This window comes from Sceloporus undulatus, chromosome 7 (genome assembly GCF_019175285.1).
Source record: "Sceloporus undulatus isolate JIND9_A2432 ecotype Alabama chromosome 7, SceUnd_v1.1, whole genome shotgun sequence".
Lineage (NCBI taxonomy): Eukaryota > Metazoa > Chordata > Lepidosauria > Squamata > Phrynosomatidae > Sceloporus > Sceloporus undulatus.
Genome location: NC_056528.1, coordinates 41,188,235 through 41,213,401, shown reverse-complemented (window position 1 = coordinate 41,213,401; position 25,167 = coordinate 41,188,235). Strand labels below are relative to the sequence as shown.

General features: G+C 39.0%; 1 long non-coding RNA gene across 2 annotated transcripts in view; it reads left to right on the top strand.

Annotated features, from left to right (window-relative positions):
* LOC121937200 overlaps nt 1–19,933 on the top strand; it is a 35,423-nt gene extending 15,490 nt beyond the window's left edge. The window contains exon 3 of one of the 2 annotated variants that reach the window (XR_006105085.1): nt 19,444–19,933. This is a non-coding gene — a long non-coding RNA (uncharacterized LOC121937200). Of the gene's footprint in view, nt 1–1,197; nt 5,683–19,443 lie in introns of those variants that run through there. The other variant, XR_006105086.1, reaches the window with a different exon arrangement.
* Nucleotides 19,934–25,167: the final 5,234 nt, after the last annotated feature.

Here is a 25,167-nt window from a genome sequence, read left to right as displayed (position 1 = left end):
GAAGAGAGATTTTGTAGCACCTTTGAGACTCACTGCAAGAAAGGAGTTGGCAGCATGAGCTTCCCTAGACTTATGTCCACTTCCTCAGGTGCATTTGGATACAACAATAATTATAATATCAAATTAAAGGGGTGTCAAACTGGATTATTTCTGCAGTGTGGTTGCAGCCTAACATGTTTCTATTTGGCACAAAGCTTCCTGGACCCCCTTCATGCCAAAAGAAATATCTTAACAGTATTAGAAGGACGGAAAGATTCTTTGGTTGGTTCAATGGTAATTTTGAGAGTTGAAATAAGTTACACTTATTTTTTTATTCAGTTATGTTTACGTTTATTTGCAAAAGATCCACCATATTAACATTACGGGGACTTTCCGGGGATTTTGACTGAATATATGTAATATTGGGGAATTCTGGGGATTTTGGTAAAACAAGCCAGGAAATAGCTTCAAGGCTTGTTGGCAACACTGTGGATAACATACTTCCGCATCTCCTCCCACATTTCACAGAATCACGGAGGAACATATTTCTAACATCCCAATACCAATGCCAAGGATTACTGGTGTAAATATTGCTCACTCTAATAAAAACAGTATTACACATTGCACCATGATTCACACATCCATATGCTGCTGATTCTTTTAAATGAAAGGATGTTTGTTATTTGGGATAAATAGCTATTTCCAAATCTACATGTCTAAGAGCTGTTATAATATCAACTGATCTATACACATTCCTTTGCTTTCAGCTTCATGCTCCACACACGAACGGAGGACAAGTTTGCTAAACATTATCTAAATACCATCATCAATGTGTTGTGATGGTTACTCCACCACAAACCCAATTTCATATTACCAAGAATAAAAATAACACTGCTAACAGCACTGCTATGGCTTGTGATGATATCAAAAACAAAGCAAAATACTGGGGGGAAAGGGGAGATGGGGTGGAGAGAAAGCCATGCACTCAATGCTCATAAATATAAAAAGTGTATTTGAACATTGTACTCCATGGAGGATATTTGGAAAAATATCCTTCCCCATTTCACTTTGCAAGAATAAGGTAGTGAAGTGCAAGAAATAATTTTTGCTCAGCCCTGGATAATTAATGTACCATCTGCTAATGAATAGCAATTGCTTTAGACTAGTGACTTGGAGAAGTAGTTGATTTTGTGCCCCTGCTTCTCCTTTTATTTTCAGAGGCATATGGCTGTCTGCTATAGGAAATGGGATACTGGATCCAGCAGGCCTTTTGTGATGACCTTACATAATCTTTCTATGGGCCAAAACAGATGGCCCCAAAACACCTGACTGATGTCGCTACAGGGCCACAAACCATGGGGCTGCAGCAAAACCACACCACACACCCCAATCCAGTGTCTTCCCAGCAGGAAGCAGCAGAAATCTGATCCTTTTTGCACTGGGAAAAAGGTACCTTTACCACCCCAGCAGTGGGTTTTTGGAGCTGCAGCAGCATGCACCATCTAAATGCCATGCTACCAGAGTGCTGAAAAACTGCCCCCATGTGAGCAGCAGTGGGGGCTTCATGGTGTGTTTCCGGCATCTTGGCGGCATGCATCATGTGTATACCAAGCCCCCAAGATGCCAAGAAGATGCTGCATTTTGCCAGTCTGTTTTCCCCCTAAGTCCCTAGTCAATCTGCTGAATTCTCTATCAGTTCATTTTCTATCAAAAATTCCCAGAATTCACATTATCTTCATATTTTAGATAGAAAGAATGTGAGGGGTTTGTTTTGCTTTTTAAACAACTGGGACTTCCAGTACTATGGCAGAAGTGATGGTCGCTGTTTCAAACCGGTCCTAAATTGGACAACCTGCCACGGAATGGATCTTTCCAAGTAACACCAGGAGCAGGTGAATATGTCCCCCTGACAAAGGGGAACCGAGGGATCCCTATTTTTGTTCCTCACCTCTCAGACATAGGACAGGAATTATTTCAACCCTGGGAACAGAGTTTGCAGTTACCTGTTGTGATGTTTGAAATCCCAGTAGTCCCACTTCCACTTAGCCCATCAAGTAAGCATCTGGTATGACAACTCGTATCTAGCCCTAATTACTAACACAGAGCTCTGTGCCAGAACTTCTGAGCCTCTTTTAAAATGTCCTCTTTAAACATATAACTTTCTCTCTCTAAGTTTTACTTCTTCCTCTTTTTATGATCCTCTCATAAAAGGCAAAAAGCAGTTCTTTGTTCACAAAACTCCAAAGGAAATGTTCACACAAAGAGATGAAACTGCAGAGCAGCTGAACTCATCTGTGCTCTGCCAGTTCTGCCCCCAAAATGCAGCGGGTTCAGTGAATTTCCACCTATCAAAATATCTCCTTGAAGTTCTTTATAATTGGTCCCCTAATTATCCTTGACCATCTTGTTAGACCGTGGACTAATAGATCCTATTTTTAAGAGGCAGGCCATCTAAGCCAAGTTAAATTGGATGAGACTTAAAATTAAATAGGAAAAATAAGTCATTAAAATAGTGCAGCTCTAATATTCCAAATGAATATTACTTCTGTCAAATTATTTATTTAAGTGTATTTATTTAAAATATTTAACTAGGAATTTGCCACTAAACCTAGAGGAATTGCACACATTTAGCCTAGAGCAATGACAACATTCAAATACCTCACAGGCAATGTTTCAAATGAAGAAAGAGAGAACTAAGAATATTGGATGTTAGAGCTAGACTGACAAGCAAAGAGTGTGTGAATCTGCAGAGTACATACTCTGTCATCACCAAAAAACTCAACCCCTTCATGTTAGGCCCTTTCTATGCCTAGATTTGGGTAGATAGCACATTTTGCATTATGTGACTGAGATTTGACTGTTCCCTGTCACCATGGTTCATCCTTATCTTGAATCATTTTAATCAGGAAATTAATCAGGAAATTTAATCAGAAAAATCGAATACTCATTTTGGTTAATAAGGCAGATGCGAGACTAGTATAGAATCATAGAGTTGGAAGGGGCACCATGGGGCATCAGGTCCAAACTCCTGCTTAGTACAAGATCTCCAGTTAGCATATTCTCAGTCTCAGAAGATAGCTATCCAGCCTCTTTTTGAAGACATGCAGAAGAGACCTCACCAGCACTCTGGGCAATTGATTCCAAGCCAAACTGCTCTCACTGGCAATATGTTCCTTCTAATATTAAATCAAAAACTACTCTCCTGTAACTTAAAACCATAAGACCTAGTGGTACCCTCTGAGGCAACAGAGAACAAGCTTGCATAAAGAGTAATAGCAAAAAAAAAATATGAGAAGTTTCCTTGATTTTTCCTATCTAACTTAATATATATTAAACTGGAATGAGAGCAAAATGCTGGCTTAGAAATGTAGATACAAGGCAAGAACTGCAGCAGATTATATTTTACCAACACAAGATAAAGCTACAAAATAACAAGGCTACTTATTGTTCCAAGGCTGTCTATATTCTTTATGCATCATGACCAGTCACCTTACCCTCTTAGAAATATCAAAAGTGGGTTGCTTGGAGGAGAAAAGGAGGAAATCATTTATTTGCAAAGAACAGAAATAAATTACACAGAGCTGTCAGTGTTGGTTTTTTTTAATGAGCCAATTACAGCACTACTTAGCACAAAAAGAAACTGGGAAGCAGCAACATGGACAGAATTAATCATAGATGCATTTGACCACTATGCTTATAATGAGTATTTGAATACCCTTTTAAGGGGTGTTGGGGGAAGGGAAACAAGACAAAAATGATATATTAAAAAGCCAGTTCTTGTAATAGGATTATTATTTCCTGCTCTGTAATTAATTTTAGACATTAAAGACTACATCACCAAGTAGATACTTTGTTGGGGTATAACAACTCTGGGATGAAGACATTTTTTCCAACAATTCCTTCTAGTTCTGTTCAACACAGAGATGTACTGGTATTTGTTTCTCCTAAACCAGTGAATATATACAAAGAAGATAGTGCCAGTGAAAAATAGGTAAACTTCTTCCTTCTGGACAGAGACCCCATTAGCATGGCACAGTAAACAGGAAATTAGTATCTGTTAACAAGGGTTCATAATTCAGACCCTGCAGCTCCTGACATCAGGTTTCCTACAACACACCAGTGCATATCCAAGACATTTTGCTACTTGGAGTGGGGGAGATAACAGCATCCCTGACTACGGTTGCCAGGTCAGGACTAGTCCAGGCCCTGAAATCTAAAACCTGGGACCTAGGGATAACACCTCATGATGCTACTGGACGGTAGGCTGTGACAGTATTGCAAGAATGATAATGCAAGGGACAGCCCCTAGTATCATTTAAGCATTGTACATTAGGCATCAACTACAATTGCCATTCAAATCTACAGCACCCAAGTCTAACAAATGAAGAAAATACACACACACTTTTCAAGACAGCATTCAAACCACTACACCTCCCTCTTCCCCTGGGGATCAGACAAGAGGGTCCAGACAAAAGGGTCCAGATGGGAGGACTCTAACCCTCACTTACACTTCAACAAATATCAATATACCCAGTACTGAAAACCAACTAAATTATTCTGGCACAGGCGACAGAAAATTCCCCTAAGAGTGTTAGTTTATTGTAGTCTCATTCAGCAATCATACAGGTATTCATTAAATTTTGGTAGACTATATTCTTTCTTTGCAGTGGAGCATATACTCCAACTATGAAGTACAGTATTCAACAAAATTTCAATAAAGGGTTCATGATCTGATTCCTCCTCCTCAGGAACCAGCCAAGAACCCTAGGACTACTTCCCTTTGCAAATAGGTCTCTGGTTACTCATGAGGGTACAGCATTTCATTCATTAAAATGTGCACTCTTCTCTGGGGAAAAGACTGCTAACAGGGCAACCATTTAGTCTTTCACAGATGTGTCATGAGTTAGCATACCTGCAGGCTTAGTTCTTAGCAAGCTGCATACATACAACTGACACATGGCCTTTCTTAATGGGTCAAATCACTCCCTGTCCACAGTTCTGACTGTCTCCACAACTTAAATGCCCATTCTGTCACTATCACATGGGATAGAATTCCATTTTCCCCCCAGGAGATTCCATGTCTTGCAGATTATTTCTGTAGTAGCTTCATTATGACCCTTCCCTATTTATTCTCTGGATTTTTTTTCAACTGGAAGGGGGCAACTTTGTGTTTAATGGCAGGTGAGATCTGTTGGGACTCTTCCTGGCATAGCTGAGGGACCTGTATCCCTAGAGCTGCCTCTTGGGGCACTTGCATGATTCAGCTGGGTGCATTGGGGCCAGAATAGCCTCTAGAAAGGCAAGGACAACATCAGCAACCCTGATAGTTTCAACAGCACCTTGTTGTGCTGTAAATCTATCTCTTAAGTCCTTAATGGTAGCCTCACATGCATCATTCATGACTGACATTAGCCTGGGAACCCAAGAACACAGCAGTAGAGTTTGCCTCCTTCTTCTTTTCCTTCTTACACTCCTCCAGTTTCTTCTCTCACTCCCAAAGCAACCTATGCTAACCTCGTTCTTATGCCTCAATTCCTGGAGCTGAACCTGAAGGCCTGCAATAAGTGCTTCCTGCTCTTCATTAATGTCCAAAACACACTGCAGAAATAATCCAGTTTGAGACCGCTTTAACTGCCCTGGCTCAATGCTAGGGAATCCTGGGAATTGTAGTTTTATTGTGGCCCCAAAGCTCTCTGACAGAGAAGGCCAAATGTCTCACAAAACTACCCTCTTGTGTGTTTGCTGTATTCAATAAAGTTGTAGCCTTTTTTCTGCCAAAGTGTTGTCTATTGTGTTATTTGCACTGACTGAGCATCCATATTTATTCAATATGCAACATGCAACAACATCACAGTGCTAATTATTTAGTGCCTGCCAACCAGATGATTTGATAGGTTCACCTTAGGGTCACCTGAGCTAAGAAGCAACTTGAAGGTACACAACAACAAACAAGAAGCCCTTCTAAATAGGAGCAAAACTGATACTTGTAAAAGACCAGATAGAACTTGATCTACTCATGCAAGGAGTTCTGCCATAATCAATAAGACTAGTAGCTTGATTAAAGTAAACAGGAATGAGCAGTCGGTGTGGAAAAGAATCATAGTTCTATTGAATTTCAAGCCAATACTAAAGAAACAGAATGAAGAAATGCAATCTGATGAATGTTGGTAAGCACTGAGCTATATACTCAATGCCATCTATGGAAAGAAGAGATATAGAAAACTAAATCTAGGACAAGAATACAACACATTAAGCAAATATTGACTTTGCTGAAGCTAAGCTCACTACGCACTGAATTGCAAGGTAAATATTGATTGAAGCCAAAACAATGCTCACATGAAGGGACAAAGAATCTTAACATTGACCAAAACTAAGAGTTGATCAATATATTTATATAAATATGTTATAACAAAAAGTAATGGTGACATGCTTTTATTTCTTTTTTTCCTCCAGTGGTATTTTTAATTTCAAGATTCTCGTGACAGTCCTCAAAATCATCCCTGAAAATGAAGGTGGCTAGATAGATCCATATCAACAAGCCAGTTCTAAGAGCTCTCCTCTCCAGCAGGAGAGGTCTTGTATAAAGCTAATGGCTCTTAATGCCCATTCAATAGCAATTCAATACTTGCAAATATATAGATGGTCCTTCATGTTTGCAGTTTTGACTGCTGCAGATTTGATTATTTACAGCTTTGATTAATATGTTCTCTCTAGGAATCTCTAAGTCCTCCAGCACAATTCTGCTGGAAGTTGACCATAGAGTTGTGCTGGAGAACCCAGAAGTTCCCAAAGATGGGGAAAAAATCAGTTATACAATTATACAAACACTACATGTCAATACATAATAGATTCATATATCTTTAACAATTATTAAATCTCAAAACCAAGTAGAAAAGCCAAAATCCAAGATAAAAAACAACAATGTTATATTTCGAATAGAAGAGTGATAATAAGAATCAATTCTTTAATTATTTGGAAGAGGGGAGTGGGAGCTGATGCTTGCCTCTCAGTTGTGAACTCACCAAAATTGGTTAAGATGTTGCCTAAATATTAATATGGTCAAAATCACTTAATTAATATGCATTTTGGACTCAAAATACAGAAAATTGAAGTATTTGTTTGAGGTGTACCTGAAGTAGTGATAGATTAGGTCCAAATCTTTAGTATAGTCTTAATTTTCATCCCACACCAAATCCAGCTACTTTGTTATCAAAACTGTGTGTTGATCAAGATTTTGTATTGCACAATATACAGGCAAAGAAAGGTACACCATGAATAAATCCTTCAGGTGACATAATGTATCATGGCTGGAATTCTGTTGAAGAGATATACATGCGAATCTTGCTATTAGACATGCATGTGCCCCTTTTTAATGGCACAGTTATTCACTAGCTCTTCATACATGATCCAACATAATAGTTACAAACTACAACTAACACAGAGAAAGTGGGAGGAGAGTTTAGGGGAAGTCAAGACAGACCCACTTTTTGTGGGGTTTTTTGCTTTTCCTTTTTGATTGGATCACAAGAAACACCAAGAATATTATTACAGAATACAGAACTTTGACTTTCTTTGCTTTTTGTTAGATGAAGACAAACTGTACATTAATTTAACATTATTTCATTTACTTCTTCAAAGATTTGTCATAGAAACACTTGATTAGAGTAGGATGTGGCAAGGAATTACTACTAAGATCTGAACAGGAGCAAAGAGAGGAAAATGGGAATAAGGAGAAAGAAAGAGAATGAGAAAGGAATATTATTGGTTTTTGTTAATTAATAATAATAATGTGTATGGACTCCAATTCAACAACACTCTAAATACTATTTTAAACTGGAAAAGAACATTAGTTCAGAAGAAATGACAGAAAGCAACAAATTAAGACACAAACGAGGAAAGTTACTAAAGATTGTTCAGGGGTCTGGTAAATGGGAGTCCTCTATTTATTAGGACCTGACTGGATGGTGAGTAGATAACCAGCCACCCAAAATTGAATCTCTTATGCCCATGAATTTTGCTACAGCCACTGCTTGATTAGTTTATTATCTTAAGGTATGTTTTAAATGGTATGTTGTTTAATTGCTTTTCAGGGGGATTTGAGGATGGGATTGTATTGTTTTAATGTGCAAGCCGTCCTGGTTGTGTTGCAGAGAGGTGGGATACAAATTATTATTATTATTATTATTATTATTATTATTATTATTATTATTTATTGGTCAGACCTCATCTAGAATATTGTGTCCAGTTCTGGGCAGAAGGATATGAACAAACTGGAACATATCCAGAGGAGGGTGACCAAAAGGGTGGAAGTACTGGACATCATGCCCTATGAAAAGTGACTTAGGGAGCTAGGTATGTTTAACCTGGAGAAGAGGAGGTTAAGAGATGATATAGCTGTGTCTAAATATTTGGGGGGATGTCATATCGAGGATGAAGCAAGCTTGTTTTCTGCTGCTCCAGAAACTAGGACATGGAGCAATGGATTCAAGTACTGGAAAAGAGATTGCACCTAAACATTAGGAAGAACTACCTGATGGTAGCAGCTGTCTCAGAGAGCAGTGGGATATTCTTATTTGGAGGTTTTTCAACAAAGGCTGGGTGGCTATCTGTTGGAAGTACTTTGACTGAGTATTCCTGCATGGCAGAGGCTGGACTGGACAGCCCTTGTCTCGTCCAACTTAAGATCCAAAACCGTAAGCAGAACAGTCTGTTCGTCACTGAATCTCATCCAAGGTGCACTACATGCCATCAAGATACAACTCCATTCCCACAAGGTTTATCTTGAAATTTTAAAGATCTTTTCTTTCTTTCTTTCTTTCTTTCTTTCTTCTTAATTAGTTGGATTTACCTGCTATGCAAATAGTACATCCAGTTTAGGTAATGATATCCTTGTATGAGAATAACCACTCTTCAGAGATGAGAAGACAAAGGTGCATGATAGGAAAGAAAGCTATTCTATTGTCTCAAGGCACTTCCTGTCAATCTGATTTAATGATTGTAAAGCTCTTTCATCTGACTCAGAGGTCCAGAGGTCCATTCCAAGATGAGAAACTACTGATGGGAGAACGGAGTATATATGATCCCAGGGGTCTTTTTATTACACAAATCTGATGCCTTTTATTTAGAAAATTTAATGCTGCTTCTAGGCTTGAGTTCCCTTCAGAGAAACTGAATTTCAACTCATGGTGAAGTAAGTTAAAGTGATGTTACAACCCCTATAGACACTTCAGAGCCATGTAATTTATGAGCTACAGCTCGTTTAGAAAGAAGTGAAGATTAGGGTGTAAGGGGAGTGAACTTTGCATTATCAGAATATTATTATTTTACAATAGTCTCTAATACTGTATTTGCTAAGATGGAACTTCTTAGTTCCCCTAATGGTTCCCCTTATTCAGGACAAATTCCTCAGTGCAGTTTAAACAATCAACCAAATTAAATGATAAATCATCCTGTTTTTCTGAAATGCATTACCACTTCCAGATCATTTAAAACAAAATCTGAAGTACATCTCTTCAGAGACATGGGACATTCAAATACAAGGACTCTTCTCCCAATTTTCCAGTGTTGAAATTGTATGGCACAGAAGGGGATTCATTTTCTTACCATTTGTGTTTGTGCTACCCAAAACTGAGTTATATGGGGGAAGGAGAGAGTATTTTGGAAAGCAGGAGTTCATCAAGGGCTGGAGATAATAGTAAAACTGTTATAGAGGGAACAAGCCAAATAGTGCAAGGGTCTAATAGTGAGAAGCAAAAAATCTTGCACAGGCAGCAAGTGGCGAGGACCCATGGTCAGAGATGTCTCTACACTAATGCCGAGATGATGGGAAATAAACAGGATGAACCTGAACTCCTAGCACAACAAAGCAGATATGATATGATAGGCATCACTGAAGCCTGGTGGGATGAGTCTCATGATTGGAATGTAATAATACAAGGGTATAACCTTTTAAAAAGAAATAGACCTAACAAAAAAGAAGGAGGAATAGCTTTATATGTCAGCGATGTTTACACCTGTGAAGAAATCCAGGACTTATATTCTGGAAGTCAGGTGTAGAGCATCTGGACAAATATGAAAGGGGAGGGAAACAACAGGGATGTTATTGTGGGAGTCTACTACAGACCCCTCAGTCAGACGGAGGAATTGGATGATGTCTTTCTAGAACAGATGACTAAACACTCAGAAAAGAGAGATGTAGCAGTGATGGGTGACTTCAACTATCCTGATATTTGCTGGAAGTCAAAGTCAGCCAAAATTTCAAGGTCTAGGAAATTCCCCACTTGACTCGAAGACAGTTTCATTGTCCAAAAGGTGGAAGAGGCAACAATGGGATCAGCTATTTTAGATCTGATCCTAACCAACAGGGATGACCAGGTTAATGGGGTGCAAGTGGTGGGCTCCTTAGGTGGGATCATGTTTTCCTGGAATTTGTTATACAGTGGAAAGGAGAAGCCAGGCATAGTCAGACACCCATTCTAAACTTTAGGAAAGCTGATTTCAGTAAACTTAGAGAAGTACTGGGGGTGATCCCATGGTCAGAATAAGCAAAGAGATAGTGCAGGAATATCTGGTTAATCTAAATGATGAACTACATCCAAGAGTATTAAAAGAACTGGCAAATGTAATATCGGAGCCATTGGCAATAATCTTTGCGAACACCTGGAGAACAGGAGAAGTCCCAGGCTCTGTTATCCTACAAACAAACAAAACAAACAGCTTCATTTATATATTGCTTCATACTGAACTAGCAGTGTCTAAGTGGTTTACAACTGTAAGCTAATTGCCCCCAACAATCTGGATACTCATTTTAGCGACTTTGGAAGGACGCAAGCCTGAGTCAAGCTTGAGCCCTTTCTCTGATATTGAACTCGCAACCTTATGGTTTTGAGTGAGTGGCTGCAGTACAGGCATTTAACCACTGTGCCACTAGGGCTCCTACCCTCCAGCATGCCTTCTTCCAATGTCAGCAGGCTCTGGCAACAAGCAACTACCTGTCCTATGCATCGAAGTCTAATATTTATATTTACTGAGCATAGTTCATAACAATGCTAATATAGTTCCACCCACAAATTAGCCAAACAACAGATTATTTTTAGAGACGCTCTTTTTGCTGTCACTCAAAATGGAGAACAGGTAAAGAAAAATATATTTTAAAAACAAACGAAGACAAACAAAAGGAGACTATTACTTTGATGGAGATAAAAGAAAGAAAAAGATGTCTAAGGATAAGAAGATTCCAAAAAGTCCTCTTTTTATTAGCTGGGTTCCAAAGGAAATTAAGAAACATCTTCATAGCAACTATTTAATTTGCAGAAAAGAGATGTCTACAATTCAGTGACAGATATGAACATGTATAGAAACAGAAAGTTAAATCTACTTCACTTTGCCTTTGATGACATCTTAGTTGTGCCCATCAGAGTTAGTGGATGTGTTCTGCCACTGTGCTAAAACAACCATCATATAGGTGCCAGATTCACCTCTCTGAGGAGCATTTTCCAGTTGGGGTGCCACTACTGAAATATTATGATTCTTTAGTGTTGTCAGCACACAATTAAAGCCATGCAAAGTCCTTTAAAATATACTTGCAATAGTAGAGAGAACCATAAAGAAAAATGCAAGCAAAATTTTTAATGCTACTTACAGCAATGATTTTTAAAAGTAATTAGTTATTTATTTTAAACAGTTAGCTGATCTAGTTATTTTTCAGTGTAAGTTTTTTGTGCGTTTTTGGGCTATGTGGCCATGTTCTAGCAGAGTTTCTTCCTGTCATTTCACCAGCATCTGTGGCTGGCATCTTCAGAGAATGTTTGCCTGGAAAGGACTTGGCTGTATATATTGTGTGACCTGGAAAGGCAGGAGTGATTTGCATGTGTATTGTTTGTTCACTCCTGCCTTTCCAGGTCACACAATATATATAGCCAAAGAAGAAACTCTGCTAGAACATGGCCACATAGCCCAAAAACTCCACAAAAAACTACGGACGCCAGCCATGAAAGCCTTCGACTTCATATCAGTGTAAGGTTGTTGCTTCTGAAATCTTCATATTTTCATTTAAATTAATGTTTTTGATTTTCCCAAGTTCTGTTATGAATGGTACTTTATAACTTCATAAAGAAGAACAGGTATTGTGATAGTATTTCACAATGAATTTTCCTTGGGCCATCATTTCATTCCATCTTTTTCCCACACACACAAATACCAATTCTGTTTGCTTTGAGATGCTGGTGAGACTCAACATACGCTCTGTAGCAAGTGTATACCCAAGCATACTGTCATTCCTTGTTACTCTAGAAATCTCTTGAGAACAAAAGGAAGTGGAGTTTTAGTGTATTGGAAATGCACACTCCACTGAATGCACTTGGTATTTAGTGGCCATCTGCACCACATTTCAAAGGTAGCAGATGGGTTGCTTTGTTGCTGCTTTTGCTTTTTTACTTAATGTTAGATTTGGAATAAAAGTAGATTTTTTCTATACAGATAAATATTAAACACATGAAACATCTCAAGCAGCCACCTTTCTCTGAAAATAAATGGCAATTTGAATGTATTCATGCAGGAGTTTACTGGAGAAGTTATTAAACATTATTTAAACCGAGCTCATTGCAAACAAATGTAACTGTCAAGTCTCCAATTCAAATGTCTTTTATGAAAATTTACAACACTGGCCAAGCCACTTCACCCTCGGTGGATAAACTGAGGCTGTGCTCATTCCCTCAACAGCAAAATTAGATGTTTGGGTGTCTATTATCCATTTGGAAGCTGCAACTGTATTTTAAGGCTGATCATTGTTCTTCAGCCTTCACAGTGCTCCAGACCTAGCATTGTTCCAGGGCACTATGGGAAGGTTGGAGTGGGGAACGTAGTTGCACACATAGCTTTTTATATACAGACACTTTAAGCCTGTCATGTTTAAGAAGACCAAGTTTTGCATTTTGGGTTGTTTCATTGTGCATTGTCTTTGGAACCATCTTTGAGAATCTCAACTGTAGCTTATTCAGTTTGCATATAAAAACAATGCTGCATACACACACACACACTTCGAACAGTGAAAAATATTTTAGCAAATCTTGAAAAATGGCTATTTCTAGAGGAATCAGAAAAATATAAATCTCAGAAATGTTCTTTTTTAAAAGCCTGTGAAAACATTTTCAGTTCAGCTCTAGCTGTAATTCTTAGTGAGTAGACAGTAACAATTCTCATGTATAGATAGGTTGTTGAAGTCCACCCCTAGAATGGGAGAATCAGGAGATGATGGGTTCTGTTGTTGTAAGAGGCTGCTGATCGAAAGTAACTGTGCCCCCACAAAACCTTCTTTTCATGGCAAGCCACTCCATTATCCTTCTCTAGTCACAAAAATGGAGGTATTCAAACACTGCCTTCTGTCACAGCCAGGCATTGCTATATTGTTTTCTCCTGATCCAGTAATAAGGATAACTTAATCAGAATTCACCCTCACCGAATACACTAAAACTCAACACCCAAGAGTGGCATTTATATTTTTAACTGAATGTCAAACCATTAACAATAACAAGGAAGATCATGCAGAAGTACTTTGTGAAATAATTACAATTCTCTGCTAATTAATTCAATTTATTTTTAACTTGCGATTATTTTTTTAAATATTATTTGAACACTTGCATCCTCTGGGCACTTGTACAATATCTGTCATTTTGTAATTATGGTATTGCAAAAAGTTAGATTTTTAATTTTAAAAACAAAATTGTTTTGAAGGATATTCTGTGTTTTAAAATGTTTGGAACTGAACCTGGATAACAGTAATAGATCTGTTTCTAAAGGTCAGGAATTTACTGTGTATGATCCAAACCAGGGTAGTCAAATGGCACACTTTAGAAAAGTTGGAAATCATACACACTGAGAACTGCTGCAAATGTTATTGAAGTTTCTTCTTTTCGCTTATAACTGCTAGATTTGTAATCAAGTCAATCTTCCATAGTTACTTGACATTTTCCTTTTCAGGGTTTTGTTTTGTTTTTTTAAATTCATATGAGAGCCAACCTAAAGTACCATCCTGCCACATTTTATTATCCATTTCTTCAGTGGCAAAAAGTGTGGAGGGGGAGGTATTTTCAACTTTCCATTTTCTAAGGCGTATCTGTTGAGAAATCGTGGGTACATGGATTTGCTGCCCCCTGCTAAAGTTCAACCTGGTGACTGGTAGCTATTATTCCTTCCCCCACCTCAATCCTTTGTGTGACATTGGCATATTAGACTGTATCAAACTTAAAGAGTTCTGATATGGAAGAGAGTGAACCATTGGCTTGTTGTAGCATTACTGTAAAAATAACAGTGGCAAAGGAGATGAAAGTTGAGCCCTATTTATCCCCTCTGACTCCCCCACCCCCAGCAGTCCAAATTTTTAGCAAAGTATCTCCTCACAGGTTGAAAAATGTCCAGTCTTTTATTCCTGGCTAGTGTAATCAAACAGGTGGTAGCAGAGCAACTCCAAGTATTTCTAGATGACACAGATTATCCAGGTCCATTATTTTGTAGACTTTCTGTTTGCCGCTTCTCCATAACTTAATGCTTCTTGCATCACTCTACATGCAACCATTATTTTCTTTTGCAGCTCTTTCTCTATGGCCGCAAGCAGATGGGCAGCTCTATGGCCTTCAGGCCAGTGACAACTACAGTACACAACAAACTGCTGGCAGGGAGTGCTTTCTCTCAGCTTCTGTTTTTGTTCAGCTTCTGCCCTGCCAATTTGATTTCTCTGCTTCATAGATCTAATACAGTGGTTCCCAAACTTTTGTACTCCAGATGTTTTGGACTTCATGTCCCAGAATTTCAAACTGTTGGCCACATTGGCTGGCGCTTCTGGGATCTGAAGTCCAAAACACCTGATGGACTAGCATTTGGTAATCATGGATATAACTGATCTCTCACATTTTCCAGTATATGCCACAATGGTACTGCTCACCGAATGATCTATGGGGAACACACTGGGGTCATAAAGCTTAATATTGGTGTAAATAACTATACACCTAAACATGCTCTTATAGTTGCTGATCAGAGGAAAGAAGGATTTCTTCAAGCTCAGTTATGAAAATATTGCAGAATTGGAGAGACCTTTTCTCATTGCACTCATCTATGTTATAATGTTGGAGATTTGGTTTATGATGCTAGGATTCATTTTGCACTGCAAGTGAAAAAATATGTTCATGCTTCTTGGTTAATTGCATAGTAAGTGGAGTTGTAACTGCTCAGATAAGAGCTTTTTCATTGGCAGAACACATCTCAAGTGAGTACACTGAATAAGCACATTATGAAATTAACTACACACTAAGCATAAATGCAATGCTACTTTCCAATATATTATTTTAATGTTGTCATCAATGTAAACTATCTAATATTAAGAGTGTAAAATGAGATGAGACATAAAGGCAATCATGATGGAGGGGTGTGGGAAATGATGGTGGTGCATCTTCCTTCTGTAATAATTCAATAAACATATAGTTTGTGTGTGGGTAATAATTTAAGCATAAAATAATTTGCAAAAACAATTATTTATCTTGAAGAAATCCTTCTTTCTTCTGATCAGCAACTGTAAGAGCCAAACTAGATATTAACTGTATTAATATAATAAATATTTATGCTTTTGTTTGCTAACTAAGAGGCTATACAGATTGCCCCTAAGGGGCAGCATGCAGCCGCCCCTTTCCCGGTCAGATCAGGGCCATGGAATTTCACACCACAGCCCCAGTCTGGCCTCTGGAGAGTGCAAAACGAAGCCACAAAAAGTGGCTCCATTTTGCACCCTCCAAAGGGCACCATAGCCATGGGGGTGTGGTTTTATGATGCCCCTTCATTGTTGCATCATGTGGATGCAGCACCGGTGTCATGCCATGATGCCGCGCACCATCTGAAGTGGCATGCAGCATCATGATGCCCTGGGGGCAACCAGTATCAGGACGCTGAGCCCTGACTCCACCCACAGTCGGGTGCTTTCTGCTGGTCTCTACAGGCCCAAAGTGATAGCTGGAGGAAGCTTCAACAGCTTCAGAACCATAGGGTTGTGAGAAGGTGGAAATTTAATTCTTACCCTGCAACATATATGTCAAGTCTGTATTGGGACCATCCACTCAAGGCACCATCCATGCAAGTGGGGAGCTCAGCCATCATCTACCCTGCGCATGTGATTGCAATGGTGGAAATAATTCATTAAAATAAGTTTGTTACCCTATAATCATTAAATTTCCATCAACAATTTTAGGATTAGTTATTTTAATCATTAGATGTCAATTACATTATTTTCGAATAATGATTACCTATTTTATTATTTTAATATATTACTGGCCATTTTAGTATTTTAAAATGATTTTTAATTTAACAAATTAACCAGTGAGTGAAGGAAAGAACAAATTAGTTTTAAAAAAATCATGCCATGCCTTTTAACATTAAATTAATTTGCTTTAATGATTAAATGTTAATGTGTTCACTCCAGCATGAACATTTCCAAGTGCTAGTGGCAATGATATTTTTTCCCCACTTACATTCCAAATTGGCATACATGATGCTTCCAGGCAGTTCTACATCTTGGCACTGATCGGAATCAAGCCTGCTTAGCTCCACTAAATCACAACATATGCCTTCAAACCACATCCTAGATAAAGGGTGGATAATATTTGACCCTCCAGGTGTTTTGGGGCCTTTAGCCTGATGAAACATGGCTGATGAAGCTGTTGGAAGCTATGGGCCAACACCTCTAGAGGATCCAAATTTTCCCATCCCTTTCGAAGGCTAAGAATATTGGTATATTTTGGTATTGTCTAAATATTCACCTTTAATTTTCATAATAAAATCAAATATTCTGCTGTATCTCTCTTGTCTTGACTGTATTTTTTAGAAATCAGTTACCTCTGTTATGACCAGTGGATTTTTCTGTAGTCTTGAGCAGAAGCAGGGTATTGCTCTTGGATCACTTGAACAGTGAAAGTAAAGTGGAAGGATAAAGTCTTGAGCAGTGGCTCTTGGTCTTTCTAGTTATACCATGCGCTAAAATGCATGTGGCAGCTGAATAAAACCTGGTAGAAAAACAAAGATTCTCCATAAATTCTGTCTGCATCAACAAAAATTTCAAATAAATCCAAGATAAATCTTAGCTGTCTGACATTGATTATATATCTAAATGAGATGCACAAGATGCCAATCAAAGAAAAAAGAAGAGGAATATAAACAATTAAACATTGCTAACTGTTTAAAAATAAATAAATTACATCAGTATAATAGCATGCATAAAACTTTCCAGGCACAAGATATTTCAGAATAAAAAAGTGTGTCATGGAGCTTTCTAGGCTCAGTTTTGGCCCACATATAATTATTGATTATAGGTGTATTTCTGAAGTGGAAAGACAACTGCAATTTCCTGTCAGAACAGAATCATAGAATCATAGAGTTGGAAGATACCACAAGGGCCATCCAGTCCAACACCCTGCCATGCAGGAAATCTAAATCAAAGTGTCCGCAACAGATGGCCATACAGCCTCTGCTTAACGACCTCCAAGGAGGGAGACTCCACTACAATCCAAGGAAGGAGTGTGTTCCACTGTCACGTTCTAGTCTCTAGAGCAGCAGAAAACAAGCTTGCTCCCTCCTCAATATGACATCCCTTCAAATATTTAAACAGGACTATCATATCACCTCTTAACCTTCTCTTCTCCAGGCTAAACATCCCCAGCTCCCTAAGTTGTTCCAGACCCTTCACCATTTTGGTTGCCCTCCTTTGGACACATGGCTCCAGTTTCTCAGTGTCCTTTTTGAATTGTGGTGCCCAGAACTGGACACAGTATTACAGGTGGGGCCTGACCAAAGTAGAATAGAGTAGCACTATTACTTCACTTGATCTAGACACTATACTTCTATTGATGCAGCCTAAAATTGCATTTTTAGCTACCACGTCACACTGTTGACTCATCTTCAACTTGTGGTCTACTTGGATTCCTAGATCCCTTTCACATGTAGTTTCATTCAGCCAGGTTTCCCCCTTCCTATATCTGTGCATTTTTTTCCCACCCTAATTGCAGTACCTTACAATTCTCCATATTGAATTTCATTTTGTCAGCTTTGGCCCAGCTTTCTAATCTATTCAGGTCATTTTGAATTTTGATCTTATCCTCTGGGGTATTAGATACTCCCCCTACTTTGGTGTCATCTGCAAATTTGATAAGTATGCCCCAATTCTGTCATCCAAGTCATTGATAAAGATGGTGACACATTTTATTATTAGCACATTTTTATTATTTCAGTCTGCTCTGAGGTCCTATTGCTTCCATGACTTCACCCTGGTGTTAATTTCTGCTACTGTCTTTGTCTTTTGTTGTTTTGTTATGGTTTTGCCTCTTTTAGCTATTTTGTATGTTCTAACATTACAGTCAGCTCTCCATATTGATGGATTCTTTATCCAGGGATTCAAGCATCTACAGCTTGAAAATATTCAAAAGAAATATAAATTCTAAGATGCAAACCTTGATTTTGCCATTTTATATAAGGGACACTGTTTTACTGTCCATTGTATTTAATGGGACTTTAATGGGACAACATCCACAGATTTTAGTATTCACGAGAATCCTGGAACCAAACCCCAGTGGATGCCAAGGACCCATTGTATAATTGTTGTCTCCTCACTTGTGGAGGTTGTCTTGTTAGGCTAGAAAGGTGAGACAAAATTTTAAATAAATAAATGGCTGACATGTACATATGTTGTATCCTGATCCATGCGGTCCAAAAAGTAAGTCATCTTGAGCTCAGTGGGGCTTCTGCCCAGTGTAGCATGCACAGGGCTTCAGCCTGGATGCAAATTCCACTGCACATTTCTTACACATCAGACAGAGTTATACTTCTGATTCTTATCCAGAATCAGGCAGAATGCACTGACAGAACCCTGCTAATGTGCACAGATCTCCTTAGCATGATCAAGGCACCTCTCTACAAGTTAATTCCATTTTATTCCAAGCTACCACCCTCCCTTTTAATCCAGCCCCTCAGATAAATGTTAAACCCTACCACCAAAGCCATAAATCCTCAAGTAACTCTTCTGACAATATAGCAGAGAGGAATTCTTGAATGAGTAGATCATGGTTAATCTGGCAGCATTATAATCTCAAAAGATTTTTTTTCACATACAGTTTCTATTTGCTGCATGCCAGTAGACTCTGTCATTATTGAAATATAGAAATCTGTGAGTTTTTGATTGATACACTCTTAATCCAGATAAATACTGTGGCTACAGGTATGTGAAGACCGATCAGCCAATGTATGATTTTGTACTAGGGAGACTAGATGGGGTTTGTTTGTTTGTTTGTTTGTTTGTTATACTGCCTCTCTCCCATTGTAGGTCTGGATGACTCGATGATCTATTCATCTAAGATTAGATGAATCTATGTTTTCTTCTAACAGGATTGGAGGTGTTCATGGTCTGTTGAATGAATCTGTGTTTTCTCCTAACAGGACTGGAGATGTTTATGGTCTGTTCCAGCATGATGGATCTTATCAATATCATAGAATCATACAGTCCAATGCTCTGCCATGCAGGAACACCAGTCAAAGCACCCCCAACAGATGGCCATCCTGCCTTTGCTTTAAAACCTCCAAAGAAGGATATTCCACTACACTATGAAGAAGTGTGTTCCACTGCCAAACAGCTGTGACCATCAGGAAGTTTCTCCTGACATTCAGGTAGAATCCCCTTTCCTGTTGTTTGAATCCATTGCTCCTTGTCCAAGTCTCTGGAGCCATGGAAAACAAGCTTGTTTCCTCTTCAACATCCCTTCTAATATTTAAACACGACTATCATGTCCCTTCTTAACCTTTTCATCAGACTAAATATACCCAGCTCTCTAAGCTGCTCCTCATAGTGCATGGCTTCCAGACTATTTGCCATTTTGGTTGCCCTCCTCTGGACACTTTTCAGCTTGTCAACATCCTTCTTCAATTAATGTGCCCAGAATTCGACACAATATTCCAGGTGAGGCCTGACCAAAGCAGAATACAGTGGTGCTATCACTTCCCTCGATCCAGACACTATACACTTGTTGATGCAGCCAAAAATCACATTGGCTTTCTTGGCTACCACATCACACTGCTGAATCAAGTTCAGCTTGTGCTCTACTAAGACTCCTAGATCTCTTTCACAGGAACTGTTGACTAGCCAGCTTGTCTACTTACTGTTTCAGATGAACTGTGATATAGTGAGTACATACTTTTAGGTACAATGGAAAATATTCTAAACATAAGAGACTAATTCTATTTCTCATAAAATAATAGGCAGAACACATTGCTCTGAAAAAGCAATCCTATAATTGGGCAGACACCTTATGATGAAATTGGGCACAAAACTATGACTGTTGACACCATTAGGATGCATCAGACATTTTATTTCCACAGAGATAGCTCAGTGCAGGGCAGGGTCATAGAATCATAGAACTGGAAGAAACCAAAGGGACCATCCATTCCAACTCCCTGCCATGCAAGAACACATGGTCAAAGCATCCCTGACAGATGGTCATCCAGCCTGTGTTTAAAAACATGTGGTGTTGGTTCCATGGCTGGATGCAAGAGTAGTGAAGGACAGTAAAGAAACTGGATAAGAAGAAAATCAATTCATTTGAGGTGTGATGCTGGAGAAGAATGCTGAGGATTCCATGGACAACCAAAAGGACAAACAAATGGGTCCTTGAAAAGTTCAAGCCTGAAATTTCCCTGGAAGTCAAGATGATCAAGCTGAGACTGTTGTACTTTGGGCACATCATGAGAAAGCACAACCCATTGAAAAAGCCAATAACTCTGGGAAAAGTGAAGGGATGTAGAAAGAGAGGAAGACCGCATGCTCAAAGGATGGACTCTATTAAGGAGCTCACAGGTATGAATTTACAGGATTAAGAAGAGGAGTGGAGGATAGGGAGTCTTGGAGATGTCTCATCCACAGAGTTGCCATTAGCTGGGATTGACTCAAGGGTGGTTAATAACAACAACAACAACAACAACAACAAACTTGACTGGATATTATATTCTGTATGTGATTTTGTTACTTTAAAAATCCATAATTTGAAAAAGAAACAATTTTCAAACGTTTTCTTTTAAAATTGATGAAAATGTTTTACAATTACAAAAAATTAAATTCTACAAAATGACTTTTACATTTTCACAATTCACTTCCAAAAAACCCACATTAATTTGATGAGGAGAAGGAGAGTTGATAGCAGTTTACTTTCTAAATTTCTTTTATATCAAGATCCGCTTCATTTTCATTGTCTCAATGGTGCTGAGATTTCCGAACCAGGTTCAATTGAAATGAAGAGGCATCTCTATCATAACGTATCCTCTTCTATACACAACGGTGAGTTATGTTAGAGATGCTAAGAAACAGACCTTTTGTTTTTCCCTGCAAGGAGTTGTGTGGTTTCTAGACTATAATTGGATAGCTTGAAATGTTGACATTTTTTCCCATTTTGACAGTGAAATCAATGTTATTGAAAGCAGTTTGTAGGCGTTCATGACAGCCTCAGGATTAATACCACTAGTCTGTCTCAAAATGGGTGCTGTTTGTAGGCAAGTAAAATAGTAATGAGATTCTGTGGGTGAATTTAGGGTTGCTTTAAATAGATAGTAAAATAACTGCTGCCAATAACTATGGACAGGATCCAGTGAGTCCTTTTCCTGTGCAGCCTCAATTTATTTATTCTAAGACTCAGTGAAAGAATTGGAAAGTGAAATTGATACCTATTGTACTAAACCCATGGGTCATCTTTTGTGTTTATTTCATTGATTTGCATCCCACCTGCCTGAACTCAAAATATTCACGGCAAGGACGTAGCCAGGATTTTGGGAAGGGGGGGGTCAAGACTAAGTGCCACCATTTTGACAGGCTAAGAGCCCCCCCCCCAGACACAAAAAGAGTGTCGAGCGTTTACCCTCGACACCTTGATGGCACCACTTTAACTTCCATTATGGCTTCGTGCAATGGAATCTTGGGAACTGTAGTTGAGTCATCTGTCAGGTGCCACAACATACTACAAATCCCAGCATTTCACAACATGGAGCCAAGTGCAGTTAAAGTGGCATCAAACTGGATTATTTTTTCAGTGCAGATGCAAACTGAGTCCTTCCTCTGAAGGTGTTTACATCAGATAAATTCAGCTCGATAAAGCAAAGTGCAGCTGCTCAAGCAATGAGCGGCAGCCACTCTGTTCATGCTCAGAGACACTCTGCTCATGCTTTGAGACACTGTATTCCAACATCTGAGTTGAGCTACGAACCCAGGCTGCATCCACACATTTCATTCCCACTTCCAAGAGGGATTTTTAATTTTGAGATAGACACACACACTTTTTAATTCCAAGACCTATCTATCTATCTATCTATCTATCTATCTATCTATCTACCATAATTTTTAATTCCAAGCCATTATACGTTCCTTTCTTTTTATATTAAACAAACCCCTTTAAGAGAATCCTATTTTGGGAGAAAGGCAGGGTATAAAATCAATCAATACAAAATTATAGTGCAATAGTCCATCAGTGCATGGCTTACATTATAAGACTTTATACCTTTATACATTTAAAAACTATTAAAATCACAGTAGGCTCAGAGTGCTACAGAATCATGGAATCATAGAGTTGGAAGAGACCCCAAGAAGGGTCCTGATCCAGTCCAACCCCATTCTGCCATGCAGGAACTCTCCATCAAAGCATCCCCATTGACATGCTGAAAAAGGGCCAGCTAATTGTATTTTATACTACAGTATTTGTGTTTTTAAAAAGAGAAAAAACAAGGCTGGAAGGAAGCCTCTTGCCTTTTTGCATCACAGACCCTCATCTTTTTTGTTGTTGCAAAAATCCAGAAATGACTGTTTTTGAAAAGATGAGTCCATTCTCAGGAGTGGAGCCTGAGTCTCCTTTCTCTGGACTTCCAAAACCTCAAACTAACCCTGAGAGCATCTGGTCTGACCCCCAACTCAAGGAAACTTGGAAATCCTGAAGGTTTAGATCAATTACTGAATTATTAAATTATACAAGGCATAGTGGTCTCAGGGTTTTGCTGAAGCTCAGTATGCAGCAGCACAACATTATTTTAAAAATATTGTGCATTAAATTACCTTCAGTCTATGTCTATGAGATGCATATGAGACATACATGGATCCCATCTCCCAGTATAATATCCCATTAGACATACTGTATATAAATATACCAAACTCTGAAAAACTCCAAACTCCAAAATACATCTAATCCTCAGCATTTTGGGTAAGGGATATTATTATTATTATACTACTATATTGTACATGGATATAACAGCTAAAAGTTAGAAGTCACCTTTTCCTTCTTTTCTTCAGTTCTCCCTGAGGGAGGAAGGGGGAGAGGAGGAGGAGGAGGAGGAGGAGGAGGAGGAGGAAGCCGGACTCTGAAGGAAACGAAAGCGAGTCATAGGGACTCCCTCTCCCTCTCTCTCTTTCTCTCTCTGTCTGTCTCTCTCCCCCTCCCTCTCTTCCTCCTCCCTCCTCCCTCCCCCCTCCATTAAAGCCACGGAGAGGGAAAAGAGGAACTTTTGTTTTGTCTTTCCTCTGTTCCCTCGCTGTGGTTTTAATGGAGGGGAGGGGGGAGGAAGGAGCTTGAATGCCCCCAGGGCCTGATAGGGGGGTTCCGACCCCCCAAACCCCCCCCTGGCTACGTCCTTGTCCACGGCAACCTACATAGCTCAAAATTCATGCTAAAATGAATCAGACAAAACGAACCAACAAACAATAAATTAAAAATCTTATAGAGATATATAGAATTCCATAGAAAAAAGCCAATAAAGAAAGAGAGGAACAGGAACAGCTGCTATAAAGGCATATATACTAAGAGGTTAACCTCATTCAGGCTAAGTGTATGAAGAGAGCGAGTGTATTAGCTCCAAGCCTGACTTGCATGTTTTCATTGTCTATTACATATAGAGAGCAACTTTCTAAAAGGATATCCTCTTACATTTGTGTGTCTTTGTTAACATGTATTGAAATGTTGATAATACCCTTTCTCTTTTCAGATGCTTCTGCAGTAGGAATAAATCATACTTGACATTTAGCAATATCTTTATAATATAGCGTGGATATTATAAATTTACCCGGCATGTTCTTTGGATAAAGACTTTCCCCATAAGCCTCAGAAAATCTATTTTAGGAGCGAGGATCTCCAGAGAGGAGAAGGAGAGCAGTTTTTGGGCAGCCATTTTGAAAGAGTGAGTGTTTCTATTTTTTTTAAGAACTCTTGAGAGAGTGCGCTTTTTGCTGCCGGAGTGCAGCTTCTGTAAGTCACATCTGTGAGTCACTAGCGGGTGAAGCTAGGAGTCTAACTCTATATAACTGCTCCCAGAGCCCTTCCAGGTTAGTCCTTGCCAGACAGGAGAAGGAAAGCAGTTTCTGGGCAACCATTTTGATATTTTTTTAATTTTTTGATTTTTTTTTTGTTTTTTGTTTGGTTTTTTTTTTTTTTTTTTTTTTTTTTTTTTTTTTTTTTTTTTTTTGTCTCAAGGAAAAATACAGCAGAGGCAGCAATTTTATCTTTAGAGGTTCTCCTTTAAATTTTTCCCTGTTTTAAAAAAAGGACTTTTGGGGGTTTCTTACTCAGAGTCAGGAATTTGCCTTCAGAACAAGCTAGCATCCAGGACATCTGTATAAAGTAATATTCCCAGTAGATTGAGCTCACTGGCAGAGATTGGTGGCCAGGTCATCAGGGGCCTTTCATGTTGGTATTGTTACCCGAGGATTTTTAAGGAGGAAGCCCACAGTCCTGTTTCAGTGATTACCTAAGACTTCTCAGTATGGACACTGAGGGAACTGCCACAGTCACCTGCAACACTTGTGGGATGTTTTCCTTCTTGCCTACAGATGTGGGGAACTTCACATGCACAAAGTGCAAGTTGATAGCCCTCTTGGAGGAGAAAGTCTGGCAGATGGAGTCTAGAGTAGCTACACTTCAGCATATTAGGGAGCAAGAGGTTTTCCTGAAGGGAACGAATGGTCTTGGATGAGGACCACACAGAGAAAGTTGCTGGGGAGGAGGAGTTCACTTCACATACACAGGAGGCAGACAGCTGGAGGAATGTTACACAGAGAAGTAGGAAACCAGGGATCGTTCTGGGAGCTTTCAGCTACAGAATTGATTTGAAGCACTTTCCCTTATCAAGGAGGACAAGGAAGAG